The 17,554-nt window shown below is 42.4% G+C and overlaps 1 protein-coding gene across 3 annotated transcripts in view; it reads right to left on the bottom strand.

Annotated features, from left to right (window-relative positions):
• PLAC1 (placenta enriched 1) overlaps positions 1 to 17,554 on the bottom strand; it is a 196,480-nt gene that overhangs the window by 167,040 nt on the left and 11,886 nt on the right. The window contains exon 1 of one of the 3 annotated variants that reach the window (XM_039239871.1): positions 15,766 to 15,832. The exons of 1 other annotated variant lie outside the window; for it this stretch is intronic. The gene's annotated coding sequence lies outside the window, so the exon portion shown is untranslated. Of the gene's footprint in view, positions 1 to 15,765; positions 15,833 to 17,554 lie in introns of those variants that run through there. One more of the 3 variants, XM_039239870.1, reaches the window with a different exon arrangement.

Here is a 17,554-nt window from a genome sequence, read left to right as displayed (position 1 = left end):
TTCAAATGGAAATGATCATAATAGTATCTACCCCCCCCACCCCCACCGGATTCTGATGAGGAGTCAATTAGGTAATATGTGTGGAGTGCTTAGCACAAGGCTTGCCATATGGCAGGAGCTCAATAAAAGTTTGCTATTGTGTTCCTTAATCATAATTACCTCCTGAAAGCCACTAAGGGCTAGATAAATTCCTAGTTAAGAGTTTGGGATTTGGACTCAGATTAGAGCCTAAATGCAGTGCTCTGCTATTTACTAACTATGTAACTTGGCAAATTAGGCTGACGGTGATGATGATTTGCCATTGTGGCTATTATTACTACCATCTTGGTTTCCCGGGGTACCCTACTAGTGGGAAAGGAAGTTAGAAGACACAAGTAGTCCAGGCGCTGGAAAGGCCAACCTTCCACCGTCAATGAATAAACTGCTCTTCCGAATTACAGTCTCCTCGGAGTCCAGTTAGATCCGTCTTTCAGAGTCCCCATGTGCCCTGGAAGCAGTCCTCGAAACTACACTTGTGGTAAACAACGTGAGAGGTGGAATTGATGAAAGGATATCAACCCACAATGGGCCACCATTTTCAGCGTAGGATTTCCGTGCTCCCTAATGCTAGAGATAATGAAAAATAACCCTACCACAAATAATTGGCCACTCCCTGAAAGCTGGTTGAAGCTAAGGTCTACCCCGGTGACCTCTTTGGAACTATAGTCATATCCGGAGTAACAGGAATGTCACTGCCTGGAAAAACAGGGTCCTTTTCTAAAATGGGCTTTCCCTTCTGGCCAGACTTCTTGGTCCATAACGGCAGTTGATAGGATCTTTGGGAGAGGTTTCCTTGGCCTTTTGTTTGAATGTTGTGCCCCCTTTATGATTCTATACATGAAGAGGAAACCAGCCCTTTCCAGGTTTGTCAGGACCCTGATTAATGCCTCAGTAGCAAGCACGACCCAAGCCACAGTGAGCCTGGTTCCTTCCTTTCCCAGGAGGAAGCTAACGTGGCTCTCCCTTTGTCTGAAGGTGCTGAGTTAAAAAACACTAAGTGCAGGTTCAGAGGGAGCTCAGGAGGCCCTAAAATCGGTTTCCCTCCTCACCTCTCTAATGTTTATGTTGAATTTAAAATGAAGCAGCCTGAGCAACTGAGATTCATCCAAGCCAAGCTTGAAGACTCCATACAGTGACCCAGATGAGGCTGGACTACTTGCAGAATTCAGTGTGACATCCTGCTCTGGAAGGTGCATAGCCATAGGCCTAGGCCAGAAGGTTCCATGCCCACCGTTGGCTTCCTCTTTGCCCTGCTCTTAATTTTCTCAAAACTCCCACCCCTCTTGCAGAACGGTTTTGGTTCCTTGCCTGACCTCTGCCTGGTCTCCCTGGGCAGGTTGCCTCGTTCTTCCTCAGCTGGCCAGGCAGGCCGGCTGCCTAACTGTCCCAAGAGACAGAAAGGCACCCTTTACATCTCTCCAGTTTGGGTCCATTTCTACTGCCTCTCTGGAGTTAACATCAAGGACTTGAAAAACGTCTTGGTAAACGCAGATGTAGAGGCTAGATAGGATTGTGGTCACCTTGGCCTTCATTTTTCTTGCTGCTCACAGAGTAGGAAAATTCAGTGCTGTTTTTGGATTTGACCCAATACCTTTTCTGTCCAGAAAGCCAATAACTCACTCTCAGAGTGACTTGTTTGGCTCTGCTGCCTATATCACATATCATATATTATAGATGATATATCACAGTCACTGGCAAAGCTAACTAATGCCCGAACTCCACTCCTAGATCCCGGTGCCGACTGCCAGAGGTAACCATACGTTAACATTAGTGAGACGTGGTGGGCTGTTAAACCAATCTGCATTATTTGAGGTGAAAGGGTGGAAGTGAGCAGATTTCCAAGTTTCTTGGATTAGTAGCAGTATAATTTCTTTTGGACTGTAAATACTTTGAAAGATCGTATTTTCTACATTACTTGGAATTTGTTTTTCAAATCAAGTGAATGTTGTATACAGAACATTGTACTCTATGTTCAATGGGGCTATGCGGGTTTTAGCAAGGGATACATGCCATATGCTTTGGAAAACTTATAAGCAATCCAAGGTAGTACATGCTAAGTCGAAAGGAACGGTACAGAGCAGGCCGTAAGTGTAACAGAAGCACAGAGGACTTTATCCTTAGTTGATGTATAACTGCTTAAACTCACTTCCAAGCCTTGCCCTTAGGCCTTTACAATCAGGACAATGACATACTCTGGGAGACGTGGGGTGGAACACTGACCATCTAGAGTTAAGTGAAACCTCCCATTAACCCATTGCCAAAATGCACCGAGAGTGCCCTGCTCAGGTGCTTGCTTCCGGCGGCTAATGGTGGTCTTTCCAGGAGGCCAAAAGAGGGTGTGCCCAGTGGTTTACATGGCAGCTTGCATTCTGATGGGGAAGGGAAGATAAACGTGGAGGTAGGTTGGAACAGTGGTGACCTGACCTCCCTGGGAAACCCCCTGCTATATTTTGAGTTGCCTGGTCACTCAGCTTAATGATCTTAAAAGAAGACATTATTTTGTTCAGTGGCCTGTAGTGAGGTTTACACTCTGCCAAGGAAGAGAAAATAAATGTCTGTGGGAGTGGGGAAATAGGGGGGACCTCCTTGGGAAACTCTCTGCTAATCACTCAGCTTATTAATTTTTAAGAGACATTCCAAGGTCAGGAAGAGAACCCTGGCCAAAAGTCAGGAAATGTTGCCGTGGGGTAGGCCATTTAGCAGAGGTGGGGAGAACATCAGCCTCTGGGAGCCCACAAGGAGTATTTTCAATGATGATGACACAAATGTTACATTTTATACCTCGTTACACTCTTCAAAGTACTTTCCCATTTGCTACCACAGAATCATAGAATCTTAAGAGGAGGACTTGAAGACTGATCCACAACTTTAGGAACGCTCCAGTATGGCTTCCCACCCCAGGCAAGACCGGCACCTACAAAATCCCTTTCACTGCACTTTCAGAGCAGCCCTCTGTGGAAGCCAGCTCAGTAGGTTGTACCATCGCTAGCTTCTAGAAAAACCAACTGAGGAACTAGAGCGTGTTGGGCCAAGATGATACAGTCAATTAACGACAAAACTGGCCTTTGACAGGCTAGTCCTCAGCAATTTCCAAGCTATCACACATCTTTTATCTTTAAGGGGATAGATTCTAGTCGATTCTAGTCAATCTTCTGGTCCTTACTATGCAATTTAGCACCTAATTGTTCTCAAATTGCTTTAGAAGCTTCAAATCAACTAAAGTAAGAGGAAGGTGCCTGGGGACTAGATTCATATCTCATACTACTTTTGAATCTCCATCTTCTCCCCACCTCACCACCAATGTTAGGAGTTCCTGGAAGATATTTAACAAATGTCTAGAATGAATGGATTGAAACTCTAAAATTTCTGAGCTACTGTTTATACCTTAGAGGTATTCTACTTTCCACGTGTGTACCCCATCTTTGGAAATTTCATTTGGTTGTAGTTATTGGGCTTACTTAGGCAGGCTGAAATATTCTGGTATCAGGACTTAAACTGGGGGAATGTCTTGATGTCTTATAGCAGACCACCTTTCTCGATGGATGAAACAACTGACAATTACCTAGGCCTGATATTGGCAAGTCAAGGATCCAACATCTTTATTTTGCTTGAAAGCCCTGGATGGAATTCTAGAGAATGAGTAGTCAAGTTGCCCCTTTCTGGCCATTGAAATGTATTACATGAAACACATTGTGTTCGTATTAAATCTTTTTTTAAGAATTTGATGTTTATTTATTTTGAGAGAGAGAGAGAAAGAGAGCAAGCATGCAAGCAGGGGAGGGGCAGACAGAGAGGGAGAGGAAGAATCCCAAGCTGTCAGCACAGAGCTCTACACAGGACTAGAACACACAAACTGCGAGATCATGATCTGAGCCGAAATCCAGAGTTGGATGCTTAACTGACCGAACCAGTCAGGTGCTCCTGCTCATATTAAATCTTAATGTGAGAGGAAGTTCTAATCAGGGTTATTTGTCATGGGTTTTTGACATAAACTAGTGTCTTCCAAGAATGTTAGGCCACAATAAAGACAAGAATCAAAGACAAGAACCAATTACAAAGAAATATCCACAGGATAGACTAGGTAGGCCAGAATATGTGCTTTTTTCCTCAAGTTAAAATCTGGACTTGGTGAAATATTTCTATTACAAAAATAGATTTTAGACTGCTGTCTATACCTGTCTGTACCTAGACTAAAAAGAAAAACTCTCTTGGGGCGCTTGGGTGGCTCAGTCTGTTATGCGTCCTACTTTGGCTCAGATCATGATCTTGTGGTTTGTGAGTTCGAGCCCCGCATTGGGCTCTGTGCTGACAGCTCGGAGCCTGTTTCGGATTCTGTGTCTCCCTCTCTCTCTGCCCGTCCCTCACTCACACTCTGTCTTTCTCTCTCAAAAACAAATAAGCATTAAAAAAAATTTTAAACTCTTTTCAGTTCATCATACTTTTGATGTTGTTGACACCCAGAAAAGCCCTCGCTGATCAGTTTCCATCCCTATCTGCTCACTGCTTTAGTCTCCTCTCCCACAAATAGTCTCTATTACTAGAAGCATCTCCTGCCCCCCACCAAGGAATAGGGAAATGGTGTTAATTAGCAATGCGTTTGCACAGCGTAGTCATTTTTATAGCTATGGGTGGGGGCACCACAACCCCTCCTATACCAGAGATGGCTTAGCTGCCCCAAAAGTCTTTTAAGAGAACAATCTGGCAGATTACCCTAACAAAACACCACCCAGGCAGAAGGGGCCCAACCTGTCTGGTGAGATTCCTTCAAATGCATTTTATACTATCAAGGTTTAAATTCACCAGAAAAACAACAACAACAATGAAAAGTATCAGTACACTGTGAGGTAGAGTAATAGAAGCAAGATGCACTTGAACATAACTTTCTAAGCTTAAACTGCATCATAATCTTTTCCAGATCCTTTGAGTTCACATCGTAGTCCAAAAAGAAACTTATGTGGAATTGCATGGATTTGACCCAGTGCAAATTTGGCCCGTACCAAACCCCTTAGACATCCCACCACAGATTCATTCTGTCAGCTGCAGCTTGGCTGCCACCATGGCCCAGTTGCTGCTTACACACTTTATGCTGTGAATATTCCACTCTTCCTCCTCAGCCCCGCCCCCAGACCTCTACATTCTTAGTAGATGCGCTTGACAAAGGTTGTTGAAACAAAACTGAAGCTATGAGCCTGAACCCTTTTAAAGCTATTGGACACGTGAGATCTTCCACACCACATGAAGACTTTTCTCTCAAGACTCTCAAATGTAGCCCTCCCTCTCTGCTTTATAGTTCTCCCCTTTCCACCTTTCTCATTCCACATTTATCCTCTCCTTCTAGACTTGCACGGTCTTATTGGTAGTTCCTGGCCACAAGTGGCTATTTACATGTAAATGAATTAATGGGAAGCCTGAGTGGCTTATTTGGTTAAGTCTCCTCAGTACTCTGGGTTTCTGCCTGGGTCAGGATCTCACGGTTTCGGTTTCGTGGGTTCGAGCCCCGCATCAGGCTCTGTGCTGACAGTGTGGAGCCTGCTTGGGATTCTCTCTCTCTCCCTCTCTCTCTCTCTCTCTGCCCTTTCCCTGTCCATGCTGTCTCTATCTCCCTCAAAAATAAACTTAAAAAAATTTAAATGTAAATAAGTTAAAATGAAATAAAATTGAAAATTCAGAAAAATTCAGTTTAGCTTATTGCCTAAACCACATTTCAAGTACTTGGTAGCCACATGTGGCCAGTGGCTACTGTATGGGACAGCAAAGATGTAGAACATTTCCATGACCACAGAAAGTTCTACTGGATAGTGGTGATCACTAGGATCCTCTGATTCCCTACCTATCCCGTGGGTTCTTCAATCTTCTCACAACATCAGTACCAACCTTACACTGGCCCGCCTACCCTCGCAGCTACCAGTCTCTAAATGCTGCCAAACTTTTTCTTTTTTAAAGTAATCTCTCCATCCAATGTGGGGCTCGAACTCACATCCTTGAGATCAACAGTCGCAAACTCTACAGACTGAGCCAGCCAGGAGCCCCTCTGCCAAACTTTCAGGATGGAAATCTGCCTTCGGGACCATATTCCTTTCCTGGTCCTCTACAGTTTGACTTCTGTAACCTTCTTTACAGAAATGATGTCACCAAAGACTTTTGGGGCATCTACCACCATTTTTTTTTTTTATCCAGTCATCACCCTCTTAAAATTTCTTCTCTCTAACCTGTTTCTCCAACCTCCAGTCTCTGGCACTGCCCCATTGCTGAATTGCTGGTAAGATGAGACAGTGAGCTTCCCTCCTTGATCATTTATTCACCCAGGATCCTTGTTATGTACCCCTCCTGTCCCCAAAGCCCTGTCATCTTTTCTTCTTTCTGCCAGCCCTCCCCTGATGAGCTCATCTTCCCTTGTTCACCGTTAACCATCTGCTCCACGAAAATGGATTCAATCTCATGGCTCATGATGCTAATTTCTCACCTACATGCCTGGCATTACCGGGAGAGCACCGGGAACGCGTGTTTATCATATCAGTGAATGCCCCCACTTACAATGAATGCAGGGACATCTACCTCACCATCCTAGTTAATTCCCATGGCCCTCACAACACTGTGGGCATGTGAAAAGTCAGGGACTGAAGGAGGCAGAAACAAAGACTACAACATGAAAGATATGGGAAGGCTCTGGCCAAAGGAATTCTCTATAATAATTATGCCATAGTCTTTCTTATGGCTAATTTCAAAGTCTCCAGATGGCATAGAAGTTCTTTTTTCCTTTTGATTTCTTCTTCCTTTTCTAGAGGGAGGGGTGAGGTAGTAACCTCCACATTGCCACTTCATAGCAAACTACACCATAGTTGTAGATCAAAATGGAAAACCAGTCACTCGCACAAAGGCAAGAGCATGTCCTAAGCCTGCAGCGAATTACACCCTGGTGTTGTGTGAAGGAAGCTGACTGCACAACACCTCCTTCCCTTCTCAAAATGAGCATAAAGTACGCTCTAACCTTTAACAGCAGATGACGTCTATAACTAATGTGAAGGGAAGTCAGAACTGGTTTTCTCCCTTTGGCCTTTTTTTTTTCCCTTCAGCAGACACACTGCTCTGCTAATGAGAAAACTAAGAAAGTGATTAGGTAGAAATATACAGCTCATTCAACCAAAGGAAAATTAAAGTAATACAGACAACACAGGGCATGGTGCTCGAGTTGGTCACACTTAACTTACAGACAACTAGTTCCTGATGGATGTTCTTCTCCCGCCCCCACTCTAGCCTTATTGAGGTGTATTCAGTTGGCCCTTGAACTACACATGTTTGAACTTGGGGCTCTACTTTTATGCAGATTTTTACAGGACAGCACTGTGAATGTATTTTCTCTTCCTTGTGACTTTCCTAATAAGATTTTCCTTTCTCTAGCTTACTTCATTGTAAGAATACAGCATCTAATACATAAAACATACAAAATATGTGTTAATCGACTTTATGTTACCAGTAAGGATTCTGGTCAACAGTAGGCTATTGGCAGTTAAATTTGGGGGGAATCAAAAGTTATCCATGGATTTTTGTGCAGGAGCGGGGGTCAGTGCTCCTAACCCCTATGTTGTTCAAGGGTCAACGATAGCTGACAAATAAAATTGTAATGTATTTAAAGTGTGCAACATGATAATTTGCTATATATATACATGGTAAAATGATTAACCACAATCAAGTTAATAAATACATCTGTTACCTCACATAGTTACTTCTTTTGGTGAAAATGCCTAAGATCTCCTCTCTTGGCAAATTTCAAGTACACAACACAGTATTATTAACCACAGTCACCATGCTGTCCGTTAGGTCTCCAGAACTTATTCATCCAATAACTGGAAGTTTGTACCCTTTGACCAACATCTTCCCATTCCTGCTACCCTCCAGTCCCTGGTCACTGCCATTCTGTTCTGTTTCTATGAGCTCGGCAATTTTTTTTTTTTAGATTCCACACAGATGTGATACCATACAGTATTTGTCTTGCTCTCTCTCCTGATCAGTGTTCCTCAAATGTATATTCAACATCCAAAATCCCTAAGAGATGTTAAGAACACTGGGAAACAGGAGAAATTTACACTGGACCGAGGGGAGTAGTCCCAAAAACTCAGGGATCTTTGACAGCTACAAGGTCAAAGACAGTTTTTCACAGTGATTTGTTTGAAGTTTGCTTATAAAAGAAAAGCAAATTTAAATGAGGGCATTTAGTTATATATAAGGTAATCCAAGTGGCAAAAAGCATCTCCAAAGTGAGCATTTACTAAGCAGTTTGGGTTAAAATGATATAAAAGGCAGATTGTTTGGGCCGGTATATCTGCCTTTCTTGCACTTGAAGAAAATTTATAGATGAAGAAACGGCTTTAAAAAAAAAAAAAAAAAGGAAAGCCTCCTTTCCCACAGCCTTCTGCTAAACAGATTCTGTTGCTAGGTAAACACAAGCTACCAACAATTTATGTACCAATATATATAGCAAATTACAGCTGAGAGGAAGCTTGCTTGCTTACAAAACAGATGGTAGATTTGTGTCATGGCCCAAGAAAGAACAGGGCTTTGCCACGATGAGCCATTGCAAGTCTCTCTGACAATTTCCTAGCCTAAGAAACACCCTGACTTTTTATGTTATGAAGTTGGAGGAGAAGGGAATTGCGTAGAAAAGAAGGGAGTAGGAGGGAATGGCAAAGAGGGTGCTCTCTGCAACTTGAAATGATTGGTTTTAAACTCTGTGTTTAAATATATGATAACAGCAGAAAGTAAACAGCACAGCTCATAATATACCCCCGAGACCTGCCATGTGGGTCAAAGTCAAATTTAATAAGCCCAACTACATCAACTCTGCTTCCCTAGCACTCTAACAAATTTAAGAAAGCCTGGTCAAACTATCAGGAGTGGGGAAAAAAAAGAAAAAGAGGGTATAATCTTCCGTAAAGTCTGTAACTAGAGAATACATCTGTGCTTATGAACATTTTGTAAAGAGAAATTTCAGCAACTTAAGGCCCTTGCGGCTTATATTTCTCATACACACTACACTGGTGTTTGTACAATAATAAGCAACTGGTTTCACAACTGGACTTCAACTACCCCCCCCCCCCCCCACCGCCCCACTCCCGGAACAAGCTATTGAACCACACTCAGATACACACTGACATCTGCAGGTAATTGAAGCAGGACTTCTGTGAACTGATTTCTGGACACAGATTCTCAAACCATTCATCACAGCGGTGTGTGAACCCTTAAAACTGAAATACCCTGGATGCCTGTTTCTTTAAAAAATACGCTCACCATTTAAGCCTTTTCGTAGGCTAAAATACTGTATAGAGAGTATGAACTCGATTAGGGAGAGAAAACCCACAAACATAGAGCTATTTCTACCTGGTGTATTTCTGGTGATTTTTTATTTTCACTTGAAAATGTTCTATTTTCCATTGCTTTTCATGTGTTCTCCAATGGTCATACAGCACTTCGACAATACATTACAGCTACCTCACTTTTAACCTCAAACTCTTTGTTGTCTCAATTCAATTTGTATTCACATTCATCACAGCCATGAAAAGAAAACCCCGGAGAGTGTTGTTTTACTGTATTCAACTGCCGCTAGGCACCATGCTTATTTATATAGGGCTATCAAAACTCCTAAATACACACAAACAGATTTGTAGCAGAGTCAAACTGCTGTAGTGTAATACATGTGAGTTTTCTACTGTACCTTTCAACTGAGCGAAATTTCCAAGTAACATTTATTGGATCAATCTATAATTGCAATATTAGAGAAAATAGGATTGACTACCAAGAGGTTCCTTTTACAATGACTGTCTGGAGGAAAGCCCGTTTTTCTGGGCTTGAAAAATCAAGTGACTCATTCAAGGGCTGCGGTAAAAATCAGCATTTGAAGAAAGCCTTATTCTACGTGTTAAAAAATCAAGTGTCACAGAAAAACACATTGAGGATAGAAAAGAAAGTGCAATTGCCGAAGGGCTCATTAGCAAACTCAGAAACATGCATTTCCTTCCCCCCCACCCCAGCTCACAGTTGTGTTACATAGCAAATGTTTATTGATGTGTTTATTTTTTGGTGCCCGGAATGCATTTTCTTCAAGAACCGAAGTTATGGTTGTGAGAGACCCAAGTTAACTCACAAAAGGAAAGTTAACATACTGTAGCTTTACAACAAAATTCTAGACAGCAATTTTAGCAATAAGATCAAACAAATGTAGGAATGATCTTAGCAATAGACTACTTTTCAGTTTGTTTTGGTGCCTAAGAAATTAATCTTAGGAAGATAAGAGGACATTTTCTAGTACTTTTAATAGTTGGCATCTAATTTCCCTTTAAAACTTGCAACTTGTCTTATTTTTTGATGTTATGTTTATGGGCCCTGCTTAAAGTTTTATTTTAGTTAACAAATGGACAAGAGGTGGGAAATTCAGGAGAAAAATTAGGAGACAGATTTTGCTATAAAAACTGGGTAGGGATCAAAACAGAATGGAGAGAGGGAACTAATGAAAATACGGATATTGCCTCCACTTTATTCACCCATTCATTCCAGTATTAAATGACAGGAAGCAGCAGTTCATTCATTCATTTATTCACCCCTGTCCACAAGTGAGCCACACGGTCAAGGTGACTGTAGATTTTCAAAATCCTGTTTGCAGCTCTCTTGCATTTGACTTTATGTGTTTTTTGCCATGCAAAAGTTTTTTACTTTCATTTTTATGTGGTTGAAATTTATCCATCTTTTTCATTACATCTGGATTCGGAGTCATACGTAGAAAGGCTTTCCCCATACCCAGGTTTTCTTCTGGTGCTTGTATGGCTTTATTTTTTACATTTAGATTCAGCTGGAGTTTATATCAGTGTACAATGTGAGGTGTGGAACCCAATTATCTATTTTTTACAGCTATCCAGTTATCCCAATAGTATTTATTAAAAAGGCCATCTTTGCCCCAATGATTTGGGTACACCAACTTTATTATATATTAAATTTTCAGGGGTGCCTGGGTGGCTCAGTCGGTTGAGTGTCTGACTTTGGCTCAGGTCATGATCTCCTGGTCAATAGTCCAACCGTAGGTTCGAGCCCCACATCAGGCTCTGTACTGACAGCTTAGAGCCTGGAGCCTGCTTCGGATTCTGTGTCTCCCTCTCTCTGACCCGCCCCTACTCATGCTCTGTCTCTCTGTCTCTCAAAAATAATATTTTTTTTAAATTTCATATATGCCTGGGTCTACTTCCAGACCCAGTACAATATAGTACCATAATAGTAACAGGTTATAACACATTGAATAATAACTTAACAAAAGAATTTGAAGCAATATGCAAAAAGAAGGGGGGAAGCTTTCTTCAACAGAATGGTCACTAGTAAATGCAGAAGGAATGACAGAATTAGGATAACATCATTTTGCAGCCACCATTTAAAACCTGATTCAGGGGGGTACCTGGTTGGCTGTTGGTGGAGCATGGGACTCTTGATCTTGGGGTTGTAAATTCGAGCCCCACATTGGGTATAGAGATTACATAAAAATAAAATCTTCAAAATAAAATAAAATCTTTAAAATAAAATAACTGCTTCATAGGCGCATGGCTGGCATTGGAAGAATATGAGACTCTTGATCTTGGGGTGATGAGTTTGAGCCCCATGTTGGGCGTAGAGATTACTTAAACTTTTTTAAAAAACCTCATTCAGATAGGCATCACTAATGAATACTAAAACTGTTTGGTTAATGAAAAAGAATGAAATTTTGCCATTTGGAACAACTTGGATGGAACTAGAGTATATTAGGCTAAGCAAAATAAGTCAGTCAGAGAAAGACAAATACCATGTGATTTTAGTCACGTGGAATCTGAAAAGTAAAACAGATGAGCATAGGGGAAGGGAAGGAAAAATAAGATAAAAACAGAGAGGGAAGCAAACCATAAGAGACTCTTAACTAGAGAGAACAAACTAAGGGTTGCTGGAGGGGAGGTGGGTGAGGGGATGGGCTAAATGGATGACAGGCATTAAGGAGGGCACTTGTGATGAGCACTGGGTGTTATATATAAGCGATAAACCACTAATTCTACTGATACAAATACTACATGTTAACTAACTTGAATTTAAATAAAATCTTGGAAGGAAAAAGAAACAAAGAAGCACTTTGAGGACTAATATGAAGTCATCTTCAAAATATATGATACACTTTTAGGTGAAAAGGTACAGAATAATATTTACCTATAGCGTTGTGTTTGATAACCTTACTTCTTCCCTTCCCTAAATCCACATCCCTTGCAAGGTGACTTTATAGCTCCTCACGTTCCTTCAATCTGGGCTAGCCTGTGACTTATTTTGATCAATAAAATAGAACAGAAGTTATGGTGCATTAGATCCAAGCCAGGCTTCCAGAGGCCTGTGTGTTTCTGTTCTTCATTTTTTTTTTTAATGTTTTAATGTTTTATTTATTTCTGAGAGAGAGAGACAGCGTGAGCAGGGGAGGGTCAGAGAGAGAGGGAGACACAGAATCCAAAGCAGGCTCCAGGCTCTGAGCTGGGGCTTGAACCCACAAACTGCGAGATCATGACCTAAGCCGAAGTCAGATGCTTAACGGACTGAGCCACCCAGGTGCTCCCTATGTGTTTCTGTTCTTATGAAGCCCTGACACCACAACACGAACAAGCTAGAAGGTGAAAGACCCTGCAGAAAGGAGCTGAATAATCCCAGCTGAGGCCATTTGAGACCAACTGATCCCCAAGTGACTCTTCAACTGGTCGACTGAGATCAGCTGAACCTTCTAACGTGCCCATAGACTCATGAGAAAAAACGAACTATTATTGTAAGTCACTGAGGTTTTACTTTGGGTGGGGGAGGAGGAAAATACACCGCAATAGCTCATACAAATGCTATCTGTGTAAAATTTGGGGAAAAAAGTACTGATGCATTTGTTCGCATGCGCAAACTCTGTTAAGTATACACAAGAAACTGGAAACACAACTGTTTTGGGGAAGAACAGCTAGGGTGGCCAGGGGATGAAGATCGGAGGGAGACATTTCACTGTCTGCACTTTTGTACTTGTAGAATTTTGAAACCTGTGAATGTATTTCCAATGAATGAATAAATCCATGAATCAAATCTGTTTCTTTCACTCAAATCTTTTTAGAACCCTTGAATCATCTCTAGTGGGTAATGGGAACTCTCATACCCTATAGGAAATTATAAATTGGGACAATCTTGGTGGGGTGGAGATGTGGTTTTAAGCAGTGCCTACAAAATATGCAAATGCATATGCAATACATAGAGTGTCTTGGGAAGCAATAGCAATTCAAAGTCAGGAAGACTGTAAGAAGTAGAATTTGAGCTGGGCTTTGAAGGAATAATAGGATAGGAATAGATGAGGAATAGGGGGACAGAAAACTTAAAATAAAATAAGAGTGTCTCTGGAAAACCCCATCAAAAGCTGGTAACACTAGTTGCTTCTAAGGAAGGACCTTATGGGGCTGGGGGTTAAGGGTAGAAGGAAGACTGGCTTTTCCCTATATGCCCCCTTTCACTTTTTGAATTTTTTACCCTGAACTTGTATTAACTTTTCAAAAGGAAAATAATGAATAAAATACACATAGCCTTTGACCCAACAATTTATCATTTCTAAAAATCTCTCCTGCAGAAATACTTACAGAAGCAAAAATAAATGTACGTTATTACTTGTGTATACTAATTATAAAGAGCCTAAATGACCATCAATTAAGGATTAGTTAAATAAATTATGGAATATTTGTATAAAGGAATAATATACAGTTGCTAAAAATGAATCCATAAACCATCACCGAGGTCAACATAGGACATTCCAGAACTCCTAAAGCACTTTTGTACTCCCCACTGCCCACTTACATCAGCCATCCACCCCCTATGAATTACTGCAAACTGAATAAACCCATGTAAGCGTCACCAAGGTCAACACAGAACATTCCAGAACTCTTGAAGCACCCCCCCATGCCAATTTCAGCCATTTAACACTCTATCAATTATCACAAACTGAATGAACCCATTTAACCATCACCCATGTCACAGAATAATCCAGAACTCCTGAAGCGCCCCCTAATGCCCACTTCTAGCCATTTTTCACAAACTGAATAAACACATGTATCTATCACCCAGGTCACACAGAACATTCCATAGGACATCCAGTTTGTGATAATTCATCAAGCAGCACACTCTTCTGTATGTATACTTCAATAAAAAGCTCTAAAATACGCATGCAAGCCCATTATAAAGATGTTTGCATATGTATAAAAAGGCTAACTAGGTATACAAATCAAACTTACATTACAGATGAGAAGGCTGTGGGGAAAGGAGGTTTCGTTTACTTTGCATACTTCCATAAGGTTTGAAATTTTTATAATGAGCTTTTTTCCCTTCATAACTGATGCTTAAAAAAATTTTTTTTTTAATGTTTTATTTATTTCTAGGAGAGAGAGAGACAGCGTGAGCAGGGGAGGGTCAGAGAGAGAGGGAGTCAGACTGAAACAGGCTCCAGGCTCTGAGCTGGCAGTCAGCACAGAGCCCGACGCGGGGCTCGAACCCACAAACCGTGAGATCATGACCTAAGCGAAAGTCAGACGCTTAACCGACTAAGCCACCCAGGCGCCCCTAAAATGAATGAAAAATACACACAAAAAAGAAAATAATTTTAAATACTGCTATGAGACGTTCATTTTTTTCTTTGAAGAGAAATTATACACCATCACGCGGGGCTTGAACCCACAGACTGTGAGATCATGACCTGAGCCGAAGTCAGACGCTTAACCAAGCCACCCAGGTGCCCCTATAAATCCTATAATTCTTAGCCCACCACCATCACCACCAGTCAGCGTCCCCCTTCCTGCGACCCATATTCCACAGGTCTTGGGAGGGAGATAAATGCCTGAAGAACATATTCAAAGAAACACTTTACCAGCTCAGGCTTTCGCCTCAAACTTCGGTGTAGTCACTAAGTGGGTTAGACTAAAAATTCATTTTCCCCTAAATAGACAAGCCTCAGTGACCTAGACTCGAACTTTCTTTCTCTGAGGGTGACCTTTTGACCCGAGCTTTGGAGTTCTAAACACTCCTTCAGTCAGAAGAGAGGTAAGGAAAGAAACTGAAGGAAAACCACACCGAAGGAAGGCGAGACACCTTTCAGGGTAACTGAATGGTCCTACTCTGCCCAGGACTTTCCTTGTTTTAGCACTGAAACTCCCCAGGAAACACCTCAGTTCCAAACAAACCAGAACCTAACAAACCAGGCTTCCAGGCATTTTAAGGCTCCTTTTCCCTGTGCCCAAACCAAGTTCCCCCTTGACTTTCAGGCCGAGAGAGGGGTGTCTTCTCCTCAGAAGGCACCAGACTTCTCTCACCACACTTCACAGGAGAAGAGCAGAATCAGAACCTCAGAGGATCCAAGAGGCACCAAAGAGCATTCCACACAGATTCAACAGCTTTTAACTTCATACCATCAGTTCCACACACCACCATGACCCAGTGCTTTCCTGGAGCTAAGTTCTGATTTACTCTTTACTTTGAAGATTTGGGCAGTATCTTGAGATCCACCACTCATACTATTGCTTATTTAAGATGTTCCTTTAAATGAACTCAGTTTTTGTTATATTCATTTTGTCATTTGCTAAATCCAACAGAAAACTTCCCATCACCATCATAAATGGAAAATCAACACCACATGCCACAAACAGAACTTATTAGGTACATATTAAGAAGTATTACCTAAAGGTGAGCCTCCCTGACGCAGGCTCCTCATGCGTTTTCCTCAGAAATGTCTGCAAAGCCAGAAGCTTGGTGCTCCTCCTAGAGGTCGGAGTGTGCAGTTAACACTTCCCTGGGGCTTTCTTCCAGCACCTTCTATAGGCTAACACTCTCTGATTTCTTTTAGCTCCCTCAATAGGATAGAGTGACTTTCCTCTAGCTCCCTCTGTTGGTCAGAGTGTGCGGTGATTCAACATTTTATTGAGTGACTGTTACGTTTTGGATACAGTGCTAACGGATTCGGGGGAGCAAATGGGGAACGACTTGGGGCTGTCATTGAGCAAGGGCTGGGAGAGAAGGGGAGCAGGGAGTTAGAAGATTTTGGCCAGCCTGTGCTGTTTGTCTCCATTTCCTAAACTCCCCCTTTGTTCAAGCCACGGCAATCTGGCTTTTGCCCCCCCCACCTCACCAAGAATACACTAATGAAAGTCTCTGGGGACCTAATTATCAGCTCCAGTGGGAAGATCTCATCTTAAGTGATCTTCCGACTTAAGATCAGATCCCACCGATGAGATCTCTTCGGTCCTCATCTTAAGTGACCGTGGAGACAATTCCTTCCTTAGCTTCGCTGATAGTGTTCGCTCGTTTCTCCAGGTTTTTCTACCTCTCTTCCCGCCCCATCTCTCCTTCCACCTGTCTCTTGGATGTTGGTGCTGGTCTGGATTTTGCCCTTCACCTTCTCTGCTAATCTCACTACTTCCTCTATGCGCATGGCCTCCACCTCCACAACCTGACTCTCGAGTCCTACAAGACCAGATGTTACCCGTTTCTCTCTCCAGCCTCGTTTCTTCTCTTAGCAAGTTACCCGTCTCTGCAGTAGCATCTGTATCCTTTCCCTCTACCTGACTCCCACCTCCACCCCAGGTTTGTTCTTCAAGATTCAGCTTCAGTGCTACGTCCTCTGGGGAAGCATTCCAGCACACTCAGTGCTTCACGCACTTCCATTTATGCCGCCAGGCTGGTCTACTCGTAGGCACGATCTTAATCTGCATTTAGTTCCCAGCATGGGGCTCAGTAAGTATTTGTCAAATTGATGAGTATAAGGAATCCCTGAGCTGGGGCGCCTGGGTGGCTCAGTCGGTTAAGTGTCTCACTTCGGCTGAGGTCATGATCTCACGGTTTGTGAGTTCGAGCCCCGCGTCAGGCTCTGTGCTGACAGCTCAGAGCCTGGAGCCTGCTTCGGATTCTGTGTCTCCCTCTCTCTCTGCCCCTCCCCTGCGTACACTCTCTCTCACTCTCAAAGATAAATAAACTTAAAAAAAAATTAAAAAAAAAAGAAATCCCTGAGCTGTGAGCAACTCAACACAGAAGGGGAGCTTGGGCATGGTGGCTGGGATGCGTGTGAGCCAGGGAGATTTAGAACCTGCCTATTTGGCCCGTTGTCCCTTTCCCTTCTTCAGGGGAAGCCAAGGCTGGTGGGACTGGAGGGGCCATCAGGGTCAGAGCAAGAAGATGGCTGGAGTTGAGGCAGCCAGGGTGGCAGGGTCAGAAATTGGTTACATACAGGGGAAACGAACAATCATATTGAGGATAAAAGGAGCCAGGGTCGTCCATCGGAGAACGGAGTTACAAATGTACGATAGGGTGGACACTGGAACGAACCCTGTGGTGTTTAACTGGAATCGGAGGTACCAGTTTGAACTCATGATTTTTAAGACAGATATGTATATGCGCATGCACACACACATTTACATATATTTTCTCTGTGCCAAGGCCTTTAGACCATGATGCCCTAGTAGCAATGATTATA

The sequence above is a fragment of the Hyaena hyaena genome, unplaced genomic scaffold (genome assembly GCF_003009895.1).
Source record: "Hyaena hyaena isolate Hyena2069 unplaced genomic scaffold, ASM300989v1 scaffold_162, whole genome shotgun sequence".
Taxonomy (NCBI): domain Eukaryota; kingdom Metazoa; phylum Chordata; class Mammalia; order Carnivora; family Hyaenidae; genus Hyaena; species Hyaena hyaena.
Note: the sequence above shows the minus strand (reverse complement) of the source record. Positions and strands in the feature narration are given on the sequence as shown.